Source organism: Ammospiza nelsoni, chromosome 6, assembly GCF_027579445.1.
Source record: "Ammospiza nelsoni isolate bAmmNel1 chromosome 6, bAmmNel1.pri, whole genome shotgun sequence".
NCBI lineage: Eukaryota > Metazoa > Chordata > Aves > Passeriformes > Passerellidae > Ammospiza > Ammospiza nelsoni.
In genome coordinates, this window is record NC_080638.1 from 12979264 (window position 1) to 13004884 (window position 25621).

Genomic DNA, 25621 nt, shown 5'->3' on the forward strand with positions numbered 1-25621 from the left:
TCCTGGAGGCACATTTTTTTAATAGGATGTAGTGCATTCGTGACTATAAAATTCTCTCTTGTGCTTTTTTTGTTTCTGGTGTTGGCATTAAAGGCATGCATTTAGTCAGGTATTTACCATCTAAATTTCGCTGTTTTCACTGTCTCATTTCAAATATCTGACCAGTTGGTGCTCCAGGCTGTCTTGATTGAAGTGAATTGATATTTAAGAAGGTCCCTGCTGCAGCAGCCAGTAGAAGTTGGTTAGCACTGGTTACAGGAAGAAACCACAAGGCTCTGGCTTCCAGCAGATACTGGAATCTGGTGCTAGAGGATGTTGGAGTGGATACACTCAGGGGCAGGGATCCCATACAGAGAGCTTGTGCAGGCTGCAGGAGTGAGCCAGGGAAAGCACTCTGAAATGAATCAGGGAAAAATGCAAAGCCCGTGTTTGGGAGGGAAGAACCACGTGTCGTGTTTCATGCTGGAGACTGGCTGGCTGGGAAGGCTCTCTGCTGAAAATGACCTCGAGGTCCTGCTGGACAGCAAGCTAAACGTGAGCCAGAGTGTGCCCTGGCAGCCAGGATCCCCAGCAGCATCCCAAATGGCATTCACAGGATCACAGCCAGGAGCCTGAGGGAGCTGAAGTCCTTAACTCAGCACTTTATTTACGATCTGAAAGGCTGCATCTGGTTTTGGGCTCCCCAGTACAAGAAAGATGTCCATGAAATGGAGCTGTTCTGCAGGAGGGCAGCCAAGAGGGTCTGGTCAGGGCCCAGAAGACTTGTCCCAGGAGGAGAGGCTGCAGGAGCGGGGAGAGTCTGCAAACTGGAGAAGGGACATCTTTGGGATGACTGAACAGCAGCTTCCCAGTGCCTGCATGGAGGCTGTCGAGATGGAGCCAGGTTCTGCTCAGTGCCACGAGATGGCAGAACAAGACACAATGGGTATAAATTAAAATTATAAAGAGAGATTATTAGCCAAGCAGTGGGAAAGCTTGCATCATAAGGAGAGTCAAGCATTGGGATAAGTTGTCCAGGAGACTTCATGGTCTCCATCCTTGGAGGTTTTCAAGACTGACTTTATAAATCCATGAGCAATCTGGTTTGAATTTGGTGTTTATCATACTTAGAGCAGGAGGTTGGACTGTCCAGCTCCTGAAGTGCCTTCCCCAGGACCTCCAGTTGTCAGCAGCCTTACATATCACCGTGTGCAGAGGCTGATGAGGAGAAGGAAGAGCTCAGTGGGATTACATCTCTGTTCAAGCAGCTCCTGCTGCTGAGCAAGAGAGGCAGAGCTGCATCCCAGCACACAGCTCCATTCAGCCAGGTCACACACATACTGGGGTTAACTTTGCAGTTGATTTCTCACAGGTAACTCTGAAGAGTGGTTTTCCACCTCTGTGCCCAACATCCTGAGGCTGATTAATCTGGGAACTGGTTCTGGATGTTGTCCATCAGTCTGGCCCTCAGCACCAGGAGATGTTCTTCAGCTGCTGCATTCACTGCTAACAAAACCAAAGTGTGCATTGTACCTTTTAAAAGACCTTGTTGGAAATAATTACTTTTTAAAAATATAGGAGATGGACCTGTTTATTGCAAGATCTCCAACGTTTTGATCTAACTTGGTTGCTTAACTGACAGCTCTGCATTTGAAAAAAGATGGGGAAGAAAATGATTAATTTTAAAATACATTTTTTCATCTTAATATTTAAATTAGTGATAGGCTGTGGTATGGTTTTCATTACTCCATCCAGTCACTTGATTTCTGTCACTTTCTCATGTGTAGAGCCAGATACGCAAGATGTTTTTGTTGTAATTTAGTGCCTTGGTTCTGTGGTATTCGTCAACAGCATCTGTTTTATAGCAATGTGCATGTTCCTAGGAACCTGTAGAAGCAGAAAAGCCCCCTCTGACTTGCCAAATCTCTTGATCAAAAGTTATTAAAGGTCTGGAAGTTCTTCCCTGTAGACTGGCTATCAGCTCTATCTAGAAACAGTAAATATGCTTCATTAACTCAAGGTAGCTGTTCTTATGATAAATCATTCTGATTAGTTGGTAGGGTGGTGTTTGTTGGGTGAGCATGGTTGTCTGCTGAAAAGGCAAAGGTGAAAATGAACAGGTGGAAAAAGTTAATGAACAATTGGTCTGAATACGTTTTCACGTTTTGCTCTAGAAGGAGTTGCATGTTTTCCATGGAAGAGGTGAGGGTGGTGGTAGTGTACAGTGTGGCCTTTCTGTGCATCACACATGTATTGCTTTTAGTTATGGCATTTGGAATGTGAGAAACAGCAGCTGCAAAGAATGGAGAAATAAATTTGTCTGCTTTATCACACAGTCATTTTATTTTTCAGGAAAAGAAATCCTAAGCAGAAATTTGTTTTGTTGTCAGCATGTCAACTTGCTAGTTTTCTTTGCCCCTTTATTGACAGTATTTTTCTCTATAAAAGTATTAAATGATTGCTCTGTTCATCCTTCACAGCAGTATGTTTGGCTTTCACAAAATGCCTATGTAAAGTTCTGTGGGAATAGCTTTGATATATATCTAAATACCTTAGAGATGTAAATTGTGAAAATGTTCTTACATCCTAGAGTGGAAATCTAATTAAACTGATGTTTTCTCGTTGAAAATAAGTAGTTTTTTAATATGCTATCTTGAAAAAGTGGTTTTAAAAGTGAAAGCATTTATATGAAAATATCTCCATATTCCATTTGTTAGTACTAAAAGATTTCTTTTACTCCAGAAAGGAAGTGCTTAGCTTCAGGCAAGACTCTATTCCAGGCTTAATTTGTGTTTCAAGAATTTCAGGGAATTAGAAGTTCCATGAGGGAAATGAAAATCAAACTCAGACTTGCACCCCATTGCCTCAAACAAGACTGTGATTTAGATAAAGGCAACTTTACAGGTTATCTGCAGTTCATGTAAATATTTTTTTTAAACCCGCCGTGTTTCTGTGTCTTATTGCATGTGAGGCTTGCAGGGCTAAACCTGGCTGGGGGCTCAGCAGATAGTTGTGCATGGAGGTATTAATCTGACAGAGACTGCTTGACTTTTTAAACTCAGCTCATTGTTGCAGCTCGGTCCCAGCTGTAATGTGGAATGCAGCCGGAGCTTCCGGGAAGTGCTGGAATTCTGCTCCAGCCCGGCCTCCATGGGAGGCAGAGCCGCACCGGTGACCAAGGGCAGCTGAGCTCAGCTTAGCAATTCCTCAGTTCTGCTGGTTTCCTGTGCTCTTGGCAATGGCTGTGGTGATAAAGGAAAGGAAAGGTGAAGCAGCTCCTGGAGCAGGAACTGTGGGAGGCTGTGTTTGTTTCTCTTTCTTGTTTGGTAATGAAATCTGTTGTTGCAGGGAATAAGCACGGGGCAATGACATGCAGACTCGCACGTTCTAGGGAGACACTGACCTGCCAAGATTCCTTTCATTTATAACATATTCCAGAAAAAACTTTAGACCAGAAGCATCATGTTACTGCTTAGAAAGCCCATCTCAGAACACGACAGCCTAGTATTTCTGTGGTTTTACATCTTAGTGTAAGAGGTTGGTGTGATGGTTATAATCAGCAGAGTTGGTTTGTTTATGTACTGTTGTAAAATTCAGTATTTTACATGTTGTTTTAGTTACTGCACTATGTACTACTTATAGTTTTAATATTTGGTCACATTGTAGTAAACTTGTGAAAGTTCATTTTGATTTTTCCACTACTGTAGGATCATTCACGTGAAAAATGGTACCTTTGATTTTTCCTTGCACCTTGAAAGGGGTTATTTTGGTGCTGTTTTTACTGATGATTCATTGGAGTTGGAATTCATTTTAGTTGATACATTTATCTTGCAGATGGTGAATTAAGTCTTTTATTTATGTGAGTAGCAATGCTTTCATGACACAAAAGAATTTATGGTTATGTGTATGAGCTGCTTACTTTCTCCTAGTAATACACTCACTGCTTACATATTTCTAGTAATTAAGAACACAAAATCATGCAGGAAGGACATCATTACTACATAAAATACACTGAATGATTTAATAAGTACTGTACATGTCAGGCCTTAATTGCACAGGTGATTAGAGCTCTGGATGGAGAGTGAAATGGGCACTATTCCTTAGAGACCATTTAGTGCATTCCTTTTGTGTTAATAAAAGCTTCAAATCTTTGAAGTGTGTGCACTGAAAAGATGGTAGAACTTAACCAGAACAACTAATGAAACTGATCAAACAGCAGATTTTTTTTTTTAATAAAGATAAAGAAGATATCAAAGAAGAAGTTAATTGTTTCAGAAAGGAAAACTCCCTGTGAATCTGTTCCTGTTTGAGTGCACATTCAGAACTGGATCCAGCTGCACTGTGGATGGAGAGGCTGCTCAGTCCCTGCAGCTCATCCCTTTATCTTGTGACCTGGAGTGTGACACAGCGGATAAGGGATTCATTCCTCTGTCCTGCATTCCATGGCAGTAAATCCTTCCATACCCAGCACCTCATCCAAAGCACTTTTTTTTCTCTCTCCTTTTTTTTTTTCTTTTTGTCGGTTTGAAGTTATTTAGGGAAAGCCCAGAAACAACGTAGGATAAAGGAGGATGCATCCTGCTGACATCTTCTTCCTTTTCCAGGAACTGACGTGCTCCTTGCGTTGAGTGACACACGTTGAGTTTTTAATAATCGTGTGAAATAAAATCAAAAGGGGGAGGGTGAACTGCAGTATTTGGGAATTTGGAGGAGAACTTCAGTTCCAGTCTCAGGAGTTGCTCCATTTTGCAATCAGGCTGCTAATTAAAATATGCAGTTTCAGAAAACTGTAGCTGAACAAAATTCTCTCGGTTTCACAAAGCAAACTATGCTAATCTATTAATATTCTCTGAGTGCATAAAGCAAACAGTGGATCCAGCTGAATCACTGGCATCGTTTATTTGAAGATTCCAAGTCCTTTGCCAAACCCCTTCAAAATAGGTCAAGGAAATTACAAGGCAAGGGATGGTCAGGAATCAGGTGCTGACCAGGAGAGCTGAAAGAAATTGAAAGGTGCAAACCAAAAGTGTTCATCACAGCAGAAGTGCTCCTTGCTAGAGATGAGAATGTTTATATGCAATAAATATCAGTTACACGATTAATGAAATCGCAGATATTAGAACTATTTATCTAGTTGGGATCAGAGGAAACCCTTGGGAGAATTTTGTGAGTGCAAATCAGTTGGATGAGTGGCAAGATGGCAGATGAAATTCAGTGCTGATGAATGCAAACTCATGCATAGTGAAGGAAGTAATATGAACTGTGCATAAGCTTTGCTGTGTTAGGAATTAATTTGACAAATTTAGAATACATCTGAGCAATGTTTTGGACAGCAGGGTTGGAGATCTCTGGCTCAGTAAGCAGCAGTTTGTGAAAAAAAGCAAAAGCTAAGATTTATTAAAGATAGAATTGTGGAAATAAAATGCATAAATAAATAGTTCCTGTGTTGTCTGGAACTGCACAAACAAGAAATTTGGGCATGATTACTTGAATGACAAGGTAGATGAAAAGCTTGTGGAGATGTATAACAAATATGTTGGATATGTCTTTCTTCACCTTCTGGAACCTGGTATATTTTTCTCTCTTGTAGAACACAAAAGTTGGAAGCAATGTTAAATGCTCAGAAAAACTTTTTTTGGAGAAGATATTTTTAGGGGAAGAATAAGTTCCTTCTTTTCACCAATAGATTCTTGCATTTCCATTTTCATATACAAAGCATTCACAGTTTAAGGATTTGCAGGTTAATGAACAAAACCTTTTTTAGTTCAGCAGTAGTAAATTTTTCCAAATCCCTTAACTCTGATAAACTTATTTTTGGAGAGAAATTCTGCATGTAGGGGAATGACTTTTTTTTTTTTTTTGTATTAGCTGTACTTCTGTAACAGCCTGTGAGATTGTGTATTTGCAGTGAGGTACCTCTTGTCACTCAGGCTGGAGCTGAATTTTTGTTCATACACTGCCTCCTCAATGTCTTATTTAGTGCCCATCCTTGTGCTTTAGACTGGTGCTGGAGTCTTTTATATAAAAGTTGTAGTTTATTAGAGGAATTGTATCTGAGCATCTCACACAAACATTAACAAATGTTTTTCCTGCTTGGAACAAGTAAAGCAGAAATCCTTTTAAAAAATTACACTGCTAATCACTGAGAATGGGTGCTTTTGATTTAAATAATGCCTATAAGTAAATCCTTTTTAATACTAATCAATCTTGGTAGATGGATGCAATTAAATTTGAGGTTCACAGTGAACTTTAGAAACAGCCAGATGCAGTAAATATATTAAATTCATTTCTGAGCAGCAGAAGAACCAGTTTTAAAAAGCTTTCTCTGGCTCAAGTGAATTTCTGCCAATAGATATTTTCTGGTTGCCTTCTCAATGTTGAGAATGGTTGTTATTCAGAAATACAGAGTGCCATAGCTGTTGCTTGTCCTTCTGATTCAAGGCTCTCACTTGGCATCAGTTCTGTCAGTGCTGCATGGAGAAAGAGACCAACCCCACCTGACGACAACCACCCTTCAGGCATTTGTAGAGAGTGATAAGGTCACTCCTGAGCCCCTTTTTCTCCAGGCTGAGCACCCCCAGCTCCCTCAGCGTTTCCTCACAGGGTTTGTGTTCCAGGCCCCTCTCCAGCCTCGTTGCCTCCTGGGTGTGCTCCAGCGTCTCAATGTCCTTCCCAGACTGCGGGGCCAGAACTGGACATGGCACTCAAGGCCAAGTTCAGGGGCTGAATGACCTCCCTGCTCCTGCTGCCCACACCATTCCTGATCCAGGCCTGGTCCATTGCACTTCTTGGCCACCAGGATGCTCTGCTGGCTCATGTTCAGCTGGCTGTCACCAGCACCCCCAGGTCCCTTTCCTCCTGGGCACTGTCCTGCCACACTGGCCCCAGCCTGTCACATTGTAGGGGGTTATTGTGGCCAAAAGGCAGGACTTGGCACCTGGACTTATTAAACTTCATTCTCTTGGACTCTGCCCATCCATGCAACCATTCCAAGTCTCTCCTGCACAGCTTGCCTATCTTCCACCAGATTGACGCATGCTCCCAGCTTAGTGTCATCTGCAGATTTACTAATGAGAGACTGAATACCCTCATCCATGTCATCAGTAAAGATGTCAAACAGAACAGACCCCAGCACAGAGCCCTGAGGGACACCACTGGTGCCTGCCCTCAGCTGGATGCACCATTCACCACCACCCTCTGGGCCCAGCCAGTTCCTAACCCAGCACAGAGTGCTCCTGTCCCAGCCCTGGGCTGCAGCTTTTCCAGGACTCAGCTGTGGGTGACAGTGCCAAAGGCCTTGCTGGAGTCCAAATAGACAACATCTGCAGCCTTTCCTGCATCCACCAGGAGGGTCACCTGGTCATGAAAGGAGACCAGGTTGGTCAAACACAGCCTACTCCTCCTAAGCCCTGCTGGCTGGGTCTGATACCGTGGCCATCCAGGGGGTAATGAATAAGAGTTCTCAAGCTCAATGAATCCTTCTATTTGGTGCTGTAAAACTGCTTTTGATATCCCCAAAGGCTACTTTTCAAAGTGTCTTTTCTGCATTTCACAGCATGAGTTTAATGTATGGAGTACTGACATGTCTGGAATGTGTTTTTGTGGAAAGCAAAGCCTGCTTATCCTGGATAAAACCACAAATGCAGTAGCAAGTGCAGAGATTTGCAGTTAGTAATAATGCTCCCAGTGCTCAGCAGGTGCAGGGTGTCCCCTTCTCTCTCCAAGGGCTGGGGATTGGGAGCTCTGTGAATGCCCCATCACTCAGCTCAGCTCTTCACTCTGCAGCTGAGCTCTGACGCTTCTCTCTTCAAAGCAGCTCCTCTGAGCAGCCTGCTGTGCTCCTCATTAGAGAGCTGCCCTGCTTAGGTGGTCAGCAGTTTCCTGAAGAAGGTACTGGCTCTGCCTCTGTGCCTAAAGCTGGATGGCCCTAAACATCAATCCCTTTTAATGCTGGTAATAACTGTAGTAAGGGAGGTTTTTCTGCAGCGAGGGGTTATGTCAGCAGGTTACTGTCTCAGAGGCTACAAATTAAAAATGCAACAAACCAGAAAAGCCTGCCACCAGCAGCCAGAAAACCCTTGAAAGTCCTCAAGGCTTTACCAAGCCTCATTAGGCATGGCATCAGTAAGAGAACTTAAGGGTGTGGATGCAGCGCCTGTGCCAGAACAGGAACTCATGCACAGAAACGTGTGGAATATTTGACATCTCAGCTGGGCAGCACAAAAGCACTGGTAAGCAATGGGTGGCAGGTTAGCTCAGGATTTTGGTGTTGGTTAAATGCATTCGGCTAAGAGTGTACAGGGAGCTGTGTTTGTTTGTGTGAAAAAGAAATTCTTTGGCTTATGAAGCTGAATTCAATCTATATATGCTTGTGTGTGTTTAAGTCATGCAGAAATGATCAGCTTTTGTGACTTGCCACCTGTTTTGAGTTAGAGAAAATCTAAGGTTGTCTGAAGGCACATATTTCAGGCCTCATTTTCTTTGGCAAAAATGCAGGCAGGAGATGCATGTTCTGTTGTAAGAATACTGGCTGGTTACATTTAGGCATTTTCTTTAATTCGTGTATACGCTGTGTTTGACTACATAGCAAAACTTCAGTCTTTTCTAGAAGACTAAATACTTTTCTCTGCAGAGCTGGATAATGTCTTAATGCTCTTGTGGATGTCTGAATTTCAGTTTTGTCATCTAGAACATTTATTTGTGAATCATGTTCAAATGAGGGTATCACATTCTAGCTTTGACTCAGTTGACAAGTTCAGGATACGAGAATACATCTGTATGTGTAGTTTCATATATGTCTGTCTCTCTAATCCACGCTGTTATCAACCTTTATTAATGCCAATATTTTTACACATTATAATTGCATTTTTAAAAATCCAGTCCTCCTTTCAGTCTTGTATCAGTTTCAGGCAAGAGTGACTGCTACTAAAAGCGCTCTGCTAATTAAAAATAACTTCTCTGTTTAAATGCTTACAGTGCTTTATCTTGTACAGACTGGTGATTTGCACTGAAGTGGTCATACCAACATTTTCATGCCAGTGAAATACTTTTAAACACCTACATTGCTTGGAGGATTAAGTGTTCCTTATATCATGAAGCTCTTCATAAAACAAACAAATAAACTTCAAGGTTTGGAATGTAGTCTCTAGTATCACATTGCCTATTTGTCTCTGTACTGCTTATGCAACTGCTTATGCATTGTGCTTTTTTAGTCAGAGGAATGTATGGTGGTTAATTTCAACTTTTGTTTTCAATTTATTTGTTTTATAAGTCTAACCCAATTATTTGTCCTTTTGAAAGAGGAGAAACTAAAGATACATATACAAAAATTAGAACTATGCTTTTAATGTACTGTACATTAATGTACATGGCAAAACCTACTAAAAATTGTAATTTACTGAATTATCCCACATGTCTTTGTTTTTCATGCTGAAACTTGTCCCCGTTGCCTAGAAAAATATGTATGTTGTGTCCATCATCAAAAACTGTGAAAATCAGTGTCTGGAGAAGGCAGACTGTAGCACAGTCAGATTTTTAGATGATGCAAAACTGAGGGGTGCAGTTGAATGCAGAGATGTCATTCAGATCGACCTGGAGAGGCTGAAGGAATGTACTGACAGGAACCCCAGGAAATTCAGCAAACATTTTTGTATGGGTCATCTCTCTAAGTTTATAGAGCTAAATGAAGCCACCATTCATGTCCAAAACCTCTCAATGTTAGACTCTGATATCTGGTTCAGTTACTAATTCCATGATAAAGTTTTTGGGGCAGCTCATCTTGGTTTCTTTATTTTGGGGTATAGAAACCTGTGAAAGAGTCCTGCTGAGTTGCTGTCCTTTTTGAGAACAGCCCCACTTCACTGATCAGCAGCTCCCAGAGTGTGGGCAAACAGCTGAAGGTGCCAAACCCTTTGGATTTTCTGGGAGTGTTTAAGGCCAGGTTGGATGGGGCTCTGAGCCACCTGGTCTAGAGGAAGGTGTCCCTACCCATGGCAGGGGTTTGGACCTAGATGATCTTGAGGGTCCTTTCCAACCAAAACTATTCTATTTTCCTATAAAATTTTAGAAACTGCTGGCTGCTAGGTGTGCTGCATCCCTGTGTAATTCTTCATAGAGAACCATTTTCACCTTTTCCTCTCTTGGGTCTGAGTTTATTCTTTCACTTCAGCAGCTGGAGAAGCAGTGACCAGCAATGCCTGGTGTTGCATGCTTCATCACTGACAGAAGGCACTGGTAATGCTAAAAAGTAGAGATTTCTGTAGCTGTGAATGGTTCCTATTAAACAGAAGGACTTTTCTATCTGTTGGGTTTGACTGACTAAAAATAACTGTCTGATAAGCAGAATTTATAGTCATGGTGTAATTTTTGAATTTATAATGCATTTCTGTTGATACTAAAAAAAAGGAAGTTAATTTTTCATCTAGATATACTGACCTCAAAAGTTGCGGAATGTAGTAAAGATTACAGCAAGATTATGACATTCTTAGTCAGGATAAATATGCACCATGATGGTTTTATGCTTTTGTAAAGTCTGCTAAACCTTCAGCAGTGCATTGACAACCATCCAGAGTGAATTTTCATTACACTTATCCAAACAATTTTTATAATCTTAGCAAGCATACTCCATCTCGGGGTTTATTTAGATGAATAATGCTTCAGATTTAGCTGATCAAGATAAGTGCTTGGGAAAAAAATAGCTCTTTATGTGGAAAGATTGCTGTCCTTTTCACTGCTGGTCTCTGTGTTTGCTGGTACTGGGCTTAATAAAAATAACCTTCTTCACCACTCCTCACAGGGTAGGTGTGTGTTTCAAAGGCCTGCGAGCCCAGCACTGCACTGAGTGTGGAGCCAGCTGTAAGAATGCAAACTTTTCCAGCTCAGGGGAAGTTTCCAGAGCAAACTGGATAATCTCTCTGTTGTCTCTTCACAGACTGACTAGGCTGGAAGAGATCATCGAGTCCAACCCATGCCCCAACACCTCAACCAAACCATGGCACTGAGTGCCACATCCAGTCTTTTTTTAAACACATCCAGGGGTGGTGAATCCATCACCTCCCCTGGCAGGCCATTCCAGAACTTTATCACTCTTTCAGTAAAAAACTTTTTCCTAATATCCAACCTATATTTCCCTTGGTGCAGCTTGAGACTGTGTCCTCTGGTTCTCCCACTTGCTGCCTGAAGAAAGAGACCAACCCCCACCTGACCACAACCACCCTTCAGGGAGTGTAAAGAGTGATAATTTCACCCCTGAGTCTCCTTTTCTCGCGCTCACTCAGTGGTTCCTCATAGGGCTTGTGTTCCAAGAGCTCTTCAGCTCTTCTGGCTGTTTGGTGTTTTCTAAATTTTCACAGGAAACTTCCCCATTGCTTCCAGTTTTCCAGGATTCATCTGTGGGCTACCCCTGGTAGAGCACCGAAGGATTTTTACTGGGGAACATGGCTTTAGCCTCTCTGGCAGACTCTAAACTTTAATGTGTGGTTCAGGAGATTATTTTTCTATAGGCATTTTCTCAGTTTTAAAAGAAAAGCATATTCTTGGGAAAGGCTGTTGTTTTCAGGACTTGTGCCCAGAGGACTTTGGTGTCTAGGATCACTTGGGAGGATGGGAGGTGGCAGAGCTGGATGATTTTGGGAAATTGGACCGTGTTGGAATGGTTCTTCTTTCAGACTGGCTTCCTGTCCTCTGCTGTCCAGCAGAGATTGGGGTTGTGACAGGGAGAGTGTTTGTTCCTGAGGTCACTTCTGTTCAGGGCTCCAGATATTAGGGTATTCCTCCTCTTCCTGCTGGTCTGGGGGCTTGGGGAGTACCTGTGTGCCTGCTGGGCCACCAGGAGCCCTGTTGTCAGCTTTGGAGCTGCACGGGGCTGTTTGCATTGCCAAAGATAGATGGCTTTCCAAAATTGCAATTTGAATAATCAACAGGAGGCAGGTAGTGAAACGGTAGATTTCATGTGAGCTGAGGAACTGAAAAATAAGGCATGACAGTTTTATTATGCATTCCATAAAAATGGAAAAAATTCTGATAAAGTGGCCTGATTTGCATCTCCAGAGATGTTGTCCTGTTTTAAGCTTTATTTACAATAGAAGAGATTCTAATTCCTGTACAGTGAGTGAAGTTAAACTGCCTTGCTGAGAAGCTGAGATTCTTTTTCTTTGTATTCTTACATCCATGTTTTATTTCTTAGAGTTTTATGCCACAGCTTTACTGCTTCACAGAGCTTTGGTCATTTGTGGTACATTTTCTGTAGGAACAGAATTGTTCCATCTGCCAGAGAAATGCAATTTAGCACAAGTGCAAAAGGATTCAATGCAAATAATGTGGAAGGTTCCATATGATAAGCTTTTTGCAAAAAGGAAATCGCTAATTAAAAATACAGCTGTTAAAAGCAGATTTATTGATTCAATCAAGATTCAATGAAACTTGATAATGCTACCTCAGATTTATCAAAAAGATACGTATCTTTCTATTTGCATACCAGTTTCTTATTATGGCAGGACCTTGGATGTGCTTCCTGGGAAAGCAGAGTAAGAATGCTTTCCTGAGCTGCACAGGTGCTCTGACACTGGACACTCATATCCTTACCCAGAGCTGTCCAGGCTTTGAGCATTTGAGTTACTCATTGCCTGTGTCCTTGCTGTTCCCGTGAAGTGGTCACTGTCCAGCTTCCATGTTGGCCTGCTCTGGGAAGCAGTCCCAGCCCTTTGTGCCTCTGTGAAGGGGAAGTGATGCTGGCCTGGGGCTGGTTCTGCCTCCAGTCTCTTGGGAAGTCTGCATGTTGTGTTTCTAAATCTGGAGCAGCAGCACGTGCAGCGTGGAAATGATTGCAGCGGTTTCTGCATTGTCAGCTGCAGCCTCTCTGGGGTTGTCAGGTTCAGATATGAGCTCAATCCCTGGGAGAATATTCCCACAACATTCACTTTGCAATGCTCAGACTCAGGCAAGCTGTTCAGAATTGGGGTCGCTCTTGAGTGAAATTACTAAGTTCCACCCTGGGGAAAATGTGAAAGCTCTCCCCAAATGGCAGTGGTGTTATGAGGCTTATTGATCTGTAAGAAATTTTGTCATCAGTTTGTAACCTAATGGGGTGAAAAACAGAAAACTTGAGTCTCTGAGTGAAGCTGAAGGAGGGTTGTTGTTTTGTTGGTTTGTTTTTTTCTCTTTTGTTTCTGGGCTTAGGAAGGAACGCAGTCGATTGAATTCACATCTGGTTGGCTGATTTTCTTAGTGGAAAAACTCCAAATTCATTGTGAAGATTAGAGTAAGCGTTTATGGGTTTTCAGGATTTTGAATGGAATTTGAAGTATTGTGTTTTCAAGCAGTGGACAAATCAGTTTTCTCATAGGTATTTGTTCATGTTCTAATTTTGGCATTTCTTTGTCTATTTTCTAATTCTAAAAATTGTTTTATGCTTCGTGTTGTGTCTTGGGATTTCATAATGTGCTTGCTCTTTTTGCAAAAAATGCACACAAATTCATTGAAGTTCCTCATGGCAAAAAGTTTCTTATCTAAAAATCGTTGCCAAGTTAGTTGGAATCAACATATTTATCAAAAATAAGCTGCTTGTTAATGAGAGTGGAATTTGCAAATAATAAAAATTGATGAGTGTGTTAATATGGAAGATTTGCTTTAAAAGAGTACAAACATGCTCTCGTACCATTGCCTTATTTTCTTTATAATAATGGTTAACAAATGTATCTCAAAGAGGTCTCGTGAGCAAGATAAAGAAAAATTGGTTAGCCTGTGAAAAGTGCTTGGCAGCTAAAAATGTCTTTTCTCTCAAGTTTTATCAATCCCCTCTTCTGCATTTAAATTCATAAATTGTAAATTATATGGGTTTGGGGTATTTTTTGTGCAAATTCCTCTGGAATTTTAAATGTCCAGCATTGCAAAACTTCAGAGTTTTTTGTAGTTTTGGGTGAATGTTATTGACTAGTTTCTGGCATATCTCTACATTTTTATTCATATTTATTTCCTATAAGTGTTCTGTTTTCCAAGAAATTCAGATTCTGGAATCTCCTGATAAACTCTTCTTGATCTTCTCTGTCTGAAAACTGAAATTTTTCTTTGATTATAATTATTTCAAAATACCACTTCACTTAGATTCTTGTGCTTTGTGTTTTAGATATTTGTTGTTTTAAAGTGTAAGACTGTGTGGAAGTTGTTGTCTGGTCCATGCATCTCTCTGCTTATACAGTAGCCAAAAATTGTGTTTGAACCTTGCTGCTGTTTTATGCAGGCAGACCAGTTAGACTACATTATTTCATTTCAAAAACCAACCATTTTAGCCATCAGACTGATAAAAAAATCATAAGTATCTTTATAAAACAAAACAGCTGTGTGTTAAGGATACACAAGAATGGAATGCAGGTATCACTAATGTACTTAATTACTCGTTTTAATAATTGTGGTACAAATGGCAGCCATGTAAAATGATTATGTGGTCTTATTTGAGATTTTAATTGGTTGGTTGAAGACATTTTCTTTATTCTTGCTAAAGAATCACAGAATCACAGAATGGTTCAGGTTGGAAAGGACCACAGGGGTCATCTGGTGCAACCTCCCTGCTCAAGCAGGGTCGTTCCAGAGCACATGGCACAGGATTGCATCCAGATGGTTCTGGAATATCTCCATGAGAGAGAGTCTCCTCTCTGGGAGATTCTCCTCTCTGGGCAACCCATTAAATGCTTGGTCACTGCAGAGTAAAGAAATTCTTCCTCATGTCCAGGTGGAAGTTCCTTGTGGATCAATTTCTGCCCATTGCCTCTTGTCCTGTTAAAGAGGGTACCCCTTTGGGAGTTCAGTTCCTAAGGAGCCTTGACAATTTTCTGGCTTTTTTCAAACTATATTTTATTTAGTTTCAGCAGGAACTTGAATATTGTCAACAGCTTGTTGCGAAACATCTGTACACCTGAAATCGAAAGACTTAGCTGCAGTTTAAAAGTCTGACTTTTCTGCCAGTGCCAACTGTTTTTGTGCGGAAGACTTGAGGAGGTTTAATTACTTTAATATTTCTGGGGCTTTTCTCCCAAGTCCTCCATACACATCATAAAGCCATTGTATTAATTTCTCTAAAACTCCTTGGTTAACCTTGTCAAAAGAGAAGAATCCTCAGGAGACTTTTGTTGCAATTCTCTACAATCTAGAGACAGGGCTACCCCAAACAGTAACCCAGTGTGCTTTCTAATTTCATTTTAATTTCCACCCTCTCTTGAAAGAACATTTCCAGACTTGTTTAGACCTTGAGGTAATTCAAGTACGGGGATACCAACAGAACGATGCTGTGCTGGATTGATGACCAAGTCCACATTGCACAAATTCTCTGGTGTTGATCTGGTGTCCCTAAAAAGTTGTCACCATCAAGCTATCATAGTTGATGAAATTAACCTAAAATATAATATTTTAAAATTTTTATTTTCATTCTGCTTAGAAACTCAAGCAGACATCAACAGAATGAATTCATTTCGGTCATGCTTCCATGTATTTGGTCATGCTTCCATGTATTCCTCACAGTTCTGTGGGGATGTAAAGTTTTTGTTCCAATAGAGGTAGAGAATTGATTTGGTTCATATTACAACACAAAGAGGGTATTGAGGTGTGACTAGGGCTGTAACCTTGTTCTAGAAATGGGTTTCACCACTTTGTCCTACAGTTCACTCTTTTTTATTGTGTGTGGATTTTTCCCCTGAAGATAAGAACTAGAAAGTCTTAACTTTCTGTTGATTAGAATAAATTTTACTTCAATACTCATGCTGAAGTAGTGAATCCCTTAGAGATGATCAGGAATGGGTAAGATCACTCAAGGTCCTGGGTAAATCCAGATCATAATTTCTTACCACAGCCTCTGATGTGTTGAAGGCCATTGTGGAAGGGTCTGAAGTTACTTTCTTTCCTATAAATTGCTGTTCCTGATGCAGGAACAGTTCCCTGGGGTTCCTGTACTCGAGGCTCAGACCACATTTTTTTACTGAGATTTGACAATTTTAAGTCTGCAACAATTTTGCCAAATCTGAAATATCTATGACCCAATTTTTCAGTACTACTAATATTGCAAATGAAAGCATTCTGGAAAGAATGTCGGCTCAGCATTTCTGAGAATCTGGCCCTGACTGTAGTGTCCAGCTGCAGCAATTGGGGAATGCTTGTAAGAAGTGTCTTCACAGCATCACACAGAAAATTGGTGGCAGGGGCACGGGGTTGTGTGCTGGTTCCCAAAGCAGCAGCTGGTCACCTGTGTGGCTGATCAAACACAAGCACTGTTTACCATACAAACGCTTCCCTTGGTTTCTTTTCTGCTTATGATTCCCACCCATACCTGTTTTCCTCCTTTCTTGGCAGCAATGAATCTTCTTTGGAGTGGTTGCATGCTTAGCACTGGAATTAGAAAACCATCTTTAAATTTCAGCAGTGTCAACTCTCAGCAGGAACTTCAGTGATGCAGAGGAAGCTCAATGTCTATTAAATGTCAGTGTTTTCTATCCAAATCACTTCACCTCTTCTTTTATCAGATGATGTGCACAGCTTTTCCCTGCTCCTTCTCTTCTCTGAAGCTTGTTTTGCTCACTTACAAGTAGCACATTTACAGGGGCTGAATTTGCAAGTAAAATTGGTGTGCTGGGCAACAAGGAATTGTGAAGTCATTTTATAATCCATCTGAATTCCCTCTTTTCTATAAAATGTTTCTAGTAAAATCATTAGCAAATGGATGTAGTCATTTGTTCAGGGAGTTGGGTAATTTTCCACTCCCAGCTTTCTATTACCGGGAAGTAGTAGCAGTATCAGTTCATACTCTACTTTCTGGAGTTTGGAAATGTTTCCAAATCAGTGTGGAAATACTGGATTTGAAATAGTTCCCTGGTTTTGTATGGCTTTCTGATAGGCTGAAAGATGCAAAGTACGTAGCTGAACATCATCTTGTCTCCTTAAACTTGTTTAGAACTATAGTTGCGAAATATAAAAAAAAAACAAAAGAGAAAAGAAAAGGGGGGGAAGACATTTTATAATTCTGTAATGGTTTTAGAGTAGTGCAAGCCATTAGAGCAATTGAGAACAGTTCTTGTTGCATTTAAGTAGTGCAGTAGGTGGATGGCACTTTGCAGACACAGTTGATTATTGAAAATGTTAAGTAAAGGAGAAGTATTATGGTGCGATTTTTAAATATATACTGAAGATACATTTCATGTTACTTGAAGATTCATAGCTTTTTAATCCTGAGAATATTGGCATCAAATCACAAAGTGCATCATTAAATATGCATTTCACTCATGAAATGTGTCTGGTAATTACACAGCTGTTAGCAAGTCATGGGGTTTATAGAAACAAGGATATGATCCAGACTTGCTGTTTAGCATTTTTTTTTTCCTTCTAGTAACTTGTTTTGCAAAATGTTGAGTTGCAAGCTGTCATTAATACTGGACACTTTTTTAAGGCGTGTACGTAACTCATAATATCAAAAGATATATCATTCCATACATCATTTTCTCCTTTAGCTATAAAGTTTCTTCTTCACTGTGGACAGTTAACTGTTAAAACTTGGAAGAGTACCTCTCAGTGTAATAGTCCCTTTTTTTTGTTTAATTCCCAATTTAAATCCTTTGTAGACCAGAGTAGCTACTTTTGCAATTTTCTCCTTTTCTACTCTGTTATAAACAAGACATTGTTCTTGATCTTTGTTTTCTACTGCACTTTTTACTTTACCCTTCAAGCACAGCTTGATCTGCTGTATAAGCTGTCTTGGTGGCTGGTGCTGAGCAGTTGGAAGCAAAAGGAGAAAAAGGGCAATAGAATGGTAGTTTTGGGGAAAAAGTGGACTTAAAGAATATTGTGATAAGAAGAGCAACTCTAGTTTTAATTGTAACCACATTTATTGGCTGTCATGCTTTAAACATCACTGTGTCTGGGGATTTCAATTAAATCATGTAGAAATAGATTCATTTGAGTTTAGAGAAAGAAGACTGGGGGAGTTTTTTTAGGTGCTGCCATTGCACTGGTAGCTGTGAATACATTATAGAATATACCACATTCTCAGTGCTGGAGTGTTTTGCTACATTTTTACCACCAAAAAAATCAAATAATTAAGGAAAAACCTTTAACAATAGAAATTAAAGATGTTAGTGAAGATCTGCCTTACTTCACCTAGGAAAATTAAGCAAGTATTCTTAACCAGAAAAGCCTTGAAGCATTTAGCTGAGCCCAAATGCACCTCACTGAAAGCAGAGTCACAGGGCAGGGGAAGAACGCCCGGATTGTGAATCCCCTCCTGTCATTCCAGAGGTTGGAATCACTGCTGTTCCGGCTCCAGGGTGCGGTCAGTGCTCCAGGCACAAAGTCACGAGTCACACTCTGCTCTGCCAGTTTGGTGGAGATGAGTTTGCAGATGTGGCCAGCATCAGGCAGTTTAAATTGTCCCTAATTTTGTTATTAATGTGTGTTGGAAGATCTGTGCCTTGTAATCTGCAACTAAAGAAGTACAAAATGTGATGGCGTTTGCTTCTTGATGTTTAGATTTTGTGTTTAGGAGATTTCCTGGTTTTCTTTCTGCAGCATACCAATTTCACTTTTACAAGATGAGAATTCTGTTAAGGAATTGCTCATCTCTGAGACTCTGTGGGGTAGGGTACTCAATTTAGGCAAAGAAACATAAAATAAAATTTACAATAGTAAAAGGGAGGGAAAAGATGACATTTCCCTCAGGACTGAGTTATGGCTACAGCATCGCTGTCTCTTTGTGCTTTTGGGGCAATGTTTTTTGGAATGACAGCTTTCAGTGAGTCAAAAAATTGAGATATGCCCATTTTAGGCACTCAAGAACTGTCCATGCAAAAGTAGGAACATTATTCAATTTGTTTTACTTATATTTCTTTCTTGAGTAATGATGTTCTCCCTGTATTTTTCCAGCAGCTTTTCTGTGAAATGTGTTGTGTCCAGCTTGAAAACAGTTTTGAAATTCCTAAATTGAGGAAAAGGTTTCAACAAGGGCATATTAGTTGCTCTTCATAAATGGGATGCCTCCAAAGTCTCTGATCAAAGTGAGCACTGTTGAAACTCAAGCTGAATTGAATTGGAAAAGGTTGTGAAGAGAGTTCTTGAGCTTTCCAGATGGCTACAAAAGAAGAAAATTAAGAAAAGGAATACCTGCATCAAAAAAATGGGTTATTCTTAAGTGTGAACAAGTGTAAGAGTTTGTGGAAGGCATAAGTAAATTCTTGGTCTAGGTATTAAAATCTTAGCATGGCTGTCCAAAAGGTAACACAAGAAAGGATTCTGCAAAGGAGCTGATGCAATTGAAGCAAAGAAAGTTGCTGAGCAGTATTTTTAAGAGAATCAGTTCAAATTATAGGGCTTGACTTCCTCAATACACTGAAGAACTTATGTAATTATAAATAGAATATAAAAGAAAGATATTTATTAGAGGTTATAAAGGAAATGGTACAAGATAAAGAAATTTTAGTGTCAGAGGTAAGCGAAGAATGGGTCAAAAAGATGTGAGTCAGCAGTGACAGGAAGAGTAGGTGGTCAGCTATGGCAGAAAACTACATTTTCTTGGATGCGGGTGGGAATACCAACTGACAGACTGTGGATAGTGACTCAGGTTTTGGTCTGCCACTCACTCTGTACATGTTTGTATATCCAGCTCTTACTCTGAAGTGTTGAGAGATCTTTGTACATTGCTTTTGTGGGGTTTTTTTTTTGGATTGAAGGTAATGAAATAGATGACATGTCTTTGACCTTTCCCTTTTTCCCTGGTTTTGCTTTTTATCTCCCTGGTTTTGAAGGGTAAGTTATCTGAATCAGTTGGTGCATGGAGAGCAGGGGATGTCAGTTGTGTGCCTGGCAGCCTGGAGGGGGCTGTTTCACAGCCCTGCTATTCCATGTGACACTTGATGGCAACTTCTGTGACTCGGAGGTGCTGCTTAGCTGTGGTTTACAAATGAAGAGCGCCAGTCTGTGAGCTCTCCCATAACCTGCAGTTCCAGAAAATGTTGTCTGGATCCTGGGAGAACTGTTCCCTCTGCCTCATTTTGTTCTGGTATTGTGGTATGTTTTTCTTTCCTGTATCCGGTGCTTATCCGCTTAAGTCACTTTTCTTGTGCTTCACTGTTTGATTTTAATTTTCTTTAGAAAAACGGATATAGGAATGTTTTTAAAATGCGTCAGTTGTTCCATGGTAATACAAATTACATATTTTCTGTTTTCATTATGAAGTGATGAGAATTCAGAATTTTGATAATGTAGTATGTTGCAGTAATTTCTTGGGGAAGGCTACAAACATTTTGAGTAGGCTCTTGTGTCAACCAATCTTTGTTTGCTGTAATGGATTCCTTTCCATATCTTCAGGGAACAGAAAGTAAAACTAGGTAATTAAAAATCACTGCACAATAACAAGTCAATGTACTTGTGTGGTTTTCTCGTGAAAAATCCCTTCCCAGGTGAAGGACTTGGCATTTGCTTTGTTGAACTTGATGAGAACTTCTTTATGTGTAAATTGATTCTGGTCACTTTTTAAACATCACCTCCTAAAGGGCAATGAAGCAGCAATTCCCAAATGTCACAAGTCAAGCAGATGAGGCAGAAAACTGGCTTGGCTGAGCAGGATCTTCTCTTGGAAATAAGGCAGAAAAAGGAAGGTGTGCAGAGTGGAAGCAAGGCCAGGTGACCTGGCAAGAATACAGCAGTGCTGCTTGCCACTGGAGGGAGGAAATTCTTGTGGCCAAAGCTCAGCTGGAGTTGAAGCTGGCCAGAGCTGTGGGGGACAATTAGAAGAGTTTTTTAAATACATTAACAGCAATAGGCAAAATAACTGGCCCATTACAGGATGAGGAGGATCACTGCAAACAGGGCCAGGGACAAGGCAAAAGTGTTTAATGCATTCTTTGTCTTTGTCTGCAACCAGGATGATGGACCAGGGGAGGATGGTGAAGGCTCTGAAGGGGAAGCTGCATGAGGAGTGGCTGAGGTCACTTGGGCTGTTCGGCCTGGAGGAGACTGAGGGGAGACCTCAAAATTCCTCCTTAGGGGAAGAGGAGGGGCAGGCACTGATCTCTACTCTTTGGTGACCTGTGACAGGACCTGAGGGAATGGCCTGAAGTTGATTCAGGAGAGGTTTAGGTTGGGTATCAGGAAAAGGTTCTTCCCCAGAGGGTGCTTGGGTGCTGGGACTGGGCATTGGTCACAGCACCAGACTGACAGAGCTCAGGAGTGCTTGGACAATGCCCTCAGGCACACGTGGGACTCCCAGGGGTGTCCTGTGCAGGGCCAGGAGCTCGACTCCATGATCCTTGTGGGTCCCTTCCAGCTCAGAATATTCTGTGATTCTGTGATGTATTTGAGAATTGAGCTCAATGAAAAATAGATTAACATGTAGTTCTGGCTCTGCGTGAAGAATTCTTTTCGTTTTGGGTGAAATGTAGCTTTCAAAATGAAGTGCAGTGACTTTCGGACCATTGCAGAAGTGTGTAGGCCTGTATTTATGACTTGAGCTCTACACCAGTGTTTTCAAGCTGTAGCAGCTGAGATTTTTAAGGACATAGTATCCTGAGTACCTGGGGGGTAGGAAATACTCTTTTGTGAAGAACAGTCTGTTGGTTTCTATTTTGGTACAAATCTGTGCATAATCAAAAAACCATTCTGGCAATCTACTCTGAGTTCATCTGTGTGGGCCAAAACCATTTGATAAAGTATCTACAGCCTGCTGCACCTTCTTGTAAGAAAATGAAGGCGTTTCTTAGGTCGCATGGTGTTGACTAGGAAAAACAGAAATAGCAGGACATTTTTGTGATGTTTTACAGGGTCCTTGAATCCCTAATTACTCTGAAAGATTCCTTCTTTTCTGTGCTGCTGGAAGTTGTGCGTAGGACACTGTTCTTTGCTGTTCAAGTGTCGTAGGTCAACACATGTTTCCTGGTATGCAACTGTTGAAAAGGGGGGTGTTTGCTTGTTTTTTGGTTATTTTTTTTTTCTAATGTAACCCATACACACATTGTCAAAACTCATCTATTATTCTTTTAATGTTTGTCCAGTACTACACAGTTATTTTCAAATTTTCACTTAATTTGTTTGGAGTTTGCAGCGAATACTTTTCGTATTATTTTTCTTTCGTACGATCTGTTTCATATTTGGGAGACTCAGGAATGTAGGAAACATTGATGCACCAGGAAGTGCTGCCTGCACTGGGGTATTTCTGCTCATCTTGTATCATTTCTCCTGAGACAAATGAATGACTGTGCTAATATTTGTAGGCAGCTCTGCATCCTTGCTGCTCAGACAGGACCATCATGTCTGAGATGTTGTCATCGTCGGCGCTTACGCCGTGCTCGCCGTCCTACTGTCTGTGTTCAGACTTCCAGCCTTCCATAAACCAAATTTTAGTTTTACTAGCTTGAATTTTAGTGTTACTCTGAGTGTATTGCTAAGCTGTATGTTATGATTTCTCTATTGAAGTGTTACCAGCCATTTTCTGTTGTTTAAAGCAAAGGCTTCAGACTTTTTGTGGCACCGTAGATGTCCATGTTGAACTCCTTGATGCATTTTAGACCTCAGGTTTCAGTCTCTTTTCAAGCCAGACCATAGCAGCAGTGATTTGCTTGGCTCTGGGTAACTTCAGACAGTTTCAGAGTCTTCTAAAGATGGCTTATGCCAATATATTAATATTTTATTTTAGATGAGGAGAACAATAGAAGAGCCAAAAGTAGTTCAGTGTTTTACTGATCTAGTGTAGTATTTATTTTTAGTAGTTCAGAAAAATCCCAAACTTTTTCAGGTGATTTTTGTGTTGCCTGTATCATGAAGGAATAAGTAGTCATTCTTTTAAAAGAACATGCTGTCCTTTTGGATAGCTGTATTGCACAAGTGATGTCCAAGGCAAAAGAGTGGGTTTTTTTTCTTGTTTTACTTTTTATTTTTCCTGCAGATGGCTTCCTCTTGGGTATAATTTGGAATAAAATTCAGTACTGTTAAGTGTTTTGGCTCTTTATTTTATTCAAAGTATGTAAGACATTACAGATGCCTTGAAATATTTCTATTTCCTCTGAATGCTTGTGGGACAATAGAAGGGAACCCCCCATGGTCGACTGGTGTTTCTATTTTTATATAGAAGAGTACCACTAACATTTGATTAATTTGGGGAAGGAAACATGTTAGTTATTTAATTTTTTTCAATGAGATCATGATATTTACAATGTAATTTTCCATGTATTAATTCCTACTCTTCAATAGCCTCTTCTATTGTGTAGTAATTATTTGGTAATAATTTGACAGGCAGAATAATAACAATAATGTATTTTCCCCACCTCTTGTGCAATTTAGATGATAAAAATGTAGTTTATGTTTCTGCTCCCTGTATTTTATGAGAGGATCTGTAATTGTTGATGTTCAGTAAATGTTTACTTTCAAAGAACAATAAGGGCAGCCCAGGTCCCTTTGGATATAAGGGACTGGAATTCTCCCACCAGTAAAGAGGTAAAGAGAAGGCCCTTTCTGGGCATCCTGACCCTGCAGAGGGCACTTTGATGCAGCTGAAGTGCAGTGCTTATATTTTGTCTGCACTTGTTAACCTACTTGGGACAGAGGGGGAAATGCATGGTTTTTCTGAGCAGTGAAGTTACCAGCTTACATTTTTCAATTCTCTTCACATGGCATTGTTTTAATTAATTACCAATAAGTGGCATTTATAAGCAGTAAACCCTTTTGCAAGTATAATTTGCAAGTATAATTTGACCAATTATTTTGCATTAAATTATGAAGACAAGATAGAATTATCTAATCCCTACCAATCCATTTGAAAAATATTTATTCCTTCATATACAATCCTACTCAAATCTTTCCAAGAACTAAATTTTATGGTATGAAATGATATAATGTTTTGGATATGTTGCACACAAGCAATGAAGTTTGCTGTCCTTTTAAAACATTTCAGTTTATTTTTAAAAACTTCCACCCCCCCTCTTTTTGGCTTCATGGAGGAGACCATATGTGATACATCAGCTTATTTAGTCTGACCAGGGTCTATTAATTAGCACCACTGATTTGTGATACAATGTCCAACAATTCTAGTTATTCCAGCTAGTTTCAGTCCTGTCCAATTTGATAGTGTTCTTGAGATTAGGAGGAAACCAGAGCATCTCCTGAGCTTAGGGGAATTGATTACACTGATGATGCTAACATGCCATATGCTACAAAGGAAAACAAACAAGTTAAATAAATCCCTGAATCCCTCTCAGCTTGATTTGGTAGAAAATTCCATCTCAGCCCTTGATTTGGCATGTAGTTTATAGTCACATAAGCGAGACAGGCCAGCCAGAGCTCTCTGGGTACCTGCCAGCCCCACGAAGTGCTGGATGGCTGCCACTGGCTCTCCTGCAAAAACTCCCATGTCCAATTAGGTATCCAGGTGGAAGTGCTGTCTAAATCTCTCTGCTTGAGTGGCTGAAGCTCTGAAGTATGAGATCTGATTATAGCTGTGTAATCATGGAAAGCTGCAAGTGTTACGAGCACATCCAGCCCCTGAAGTTTCAGAGGTTTCATGTACACATTTCCAGGTCCCTCACGGGTCTGAGCTGACTTGTGCTGACACACATGGACAAAAGAATTTCTTCCAAAAGCTGTTCAGTTTTACTTGAAAGACTCCAGCTCCAGCTGAGGAGAGCACAATGCTTACTGTGATAACCTGACTTTATTTTCCATCCCCTTCACTGACTAGAGTATGAGTATTTAGAGATTTGAAATTTTATGATAATGAATTCTGAACACTAATCTGAAATCCTCTTACTAGCAAACACCTTATCTGCAAATACCCACTCTATAATGTGTTTCTCAGCTCTCTGCAGTGAACTCCAAAAGCTGAGCTCTTTTAAACTCATGCTATGACACTTGTTTTCCAGCACAAGTGTTGGGGCTTTTTTTTGTCTTACTTGGAAAATTCTCTTTGTATTCTCTACACCATGTTCCAAAGTGATTTTTTGGCAGGTCTGTGCCTGCCCAATTAGGACACATGGGACAGGATGAGACTTTTTGGCTGGGAGCAGGGCTGGGTATTAGATAATGCTTCTTCAGTAGAGGTGCCTTCACTGATGTGTGTCACTGGTAACAAAGATGGGTTATCTTTTCCAGTCCCTCAGCAGGCTTGTCTTTAATCTGTGGAATGTGTTTTTAAAACAGTAATTGCCACAAAGCATCAAATCACTTTAAAGAAAGAAAAAAATTCAGGTATACTTATGTAATTATGATTGTATTTGTTAGCTGCATTGTATTGCTATTACCCTACCCTGAAAAACCATTTTAATGCCTTGTTTTTTACAGAAACATATTAGTCATCATTCTGTTTGTATCTTGATTTTGGCTCTGATGCTGCTTTAAATTACCTTCTGCTAATTTACAGAGTTGACTGTTGTGCTGAACTAGTCAGTAATTTCCTATGGACATTCTTTTTTACCTCCTTAATGCATAAAAATTATTCCTTTGGTATCTGGGCCTCTGGGAATTCCTCCTTTTGGAATAGTGAGTTTAGTGATGAAGAACTCCTCAGTTCTTTTCTGCTGCATGCAAGTTGCTTGAGCCAGTTTGCTTGACAATACTGACTTTTATCAGAAGTGCTCACATTCTCTATTTTTTTTTTGTTGTTCCAGTAACGTCTTACATCAGAAGTCTG

General features: G+C 40.4%; 1 protein-coding gene across 6 annotated transcripts in view; it reads left to right on the plus strand.

The window, feature by feature from the left end:
* SBF2 (SET binding factor 2) overlaps positions 1-25621 on the plus strand; it is a 231677-nt gene that overhangs the window by 62884 nt on the left and 143172 nt on the right. The window lies entirely within an intron of this gene.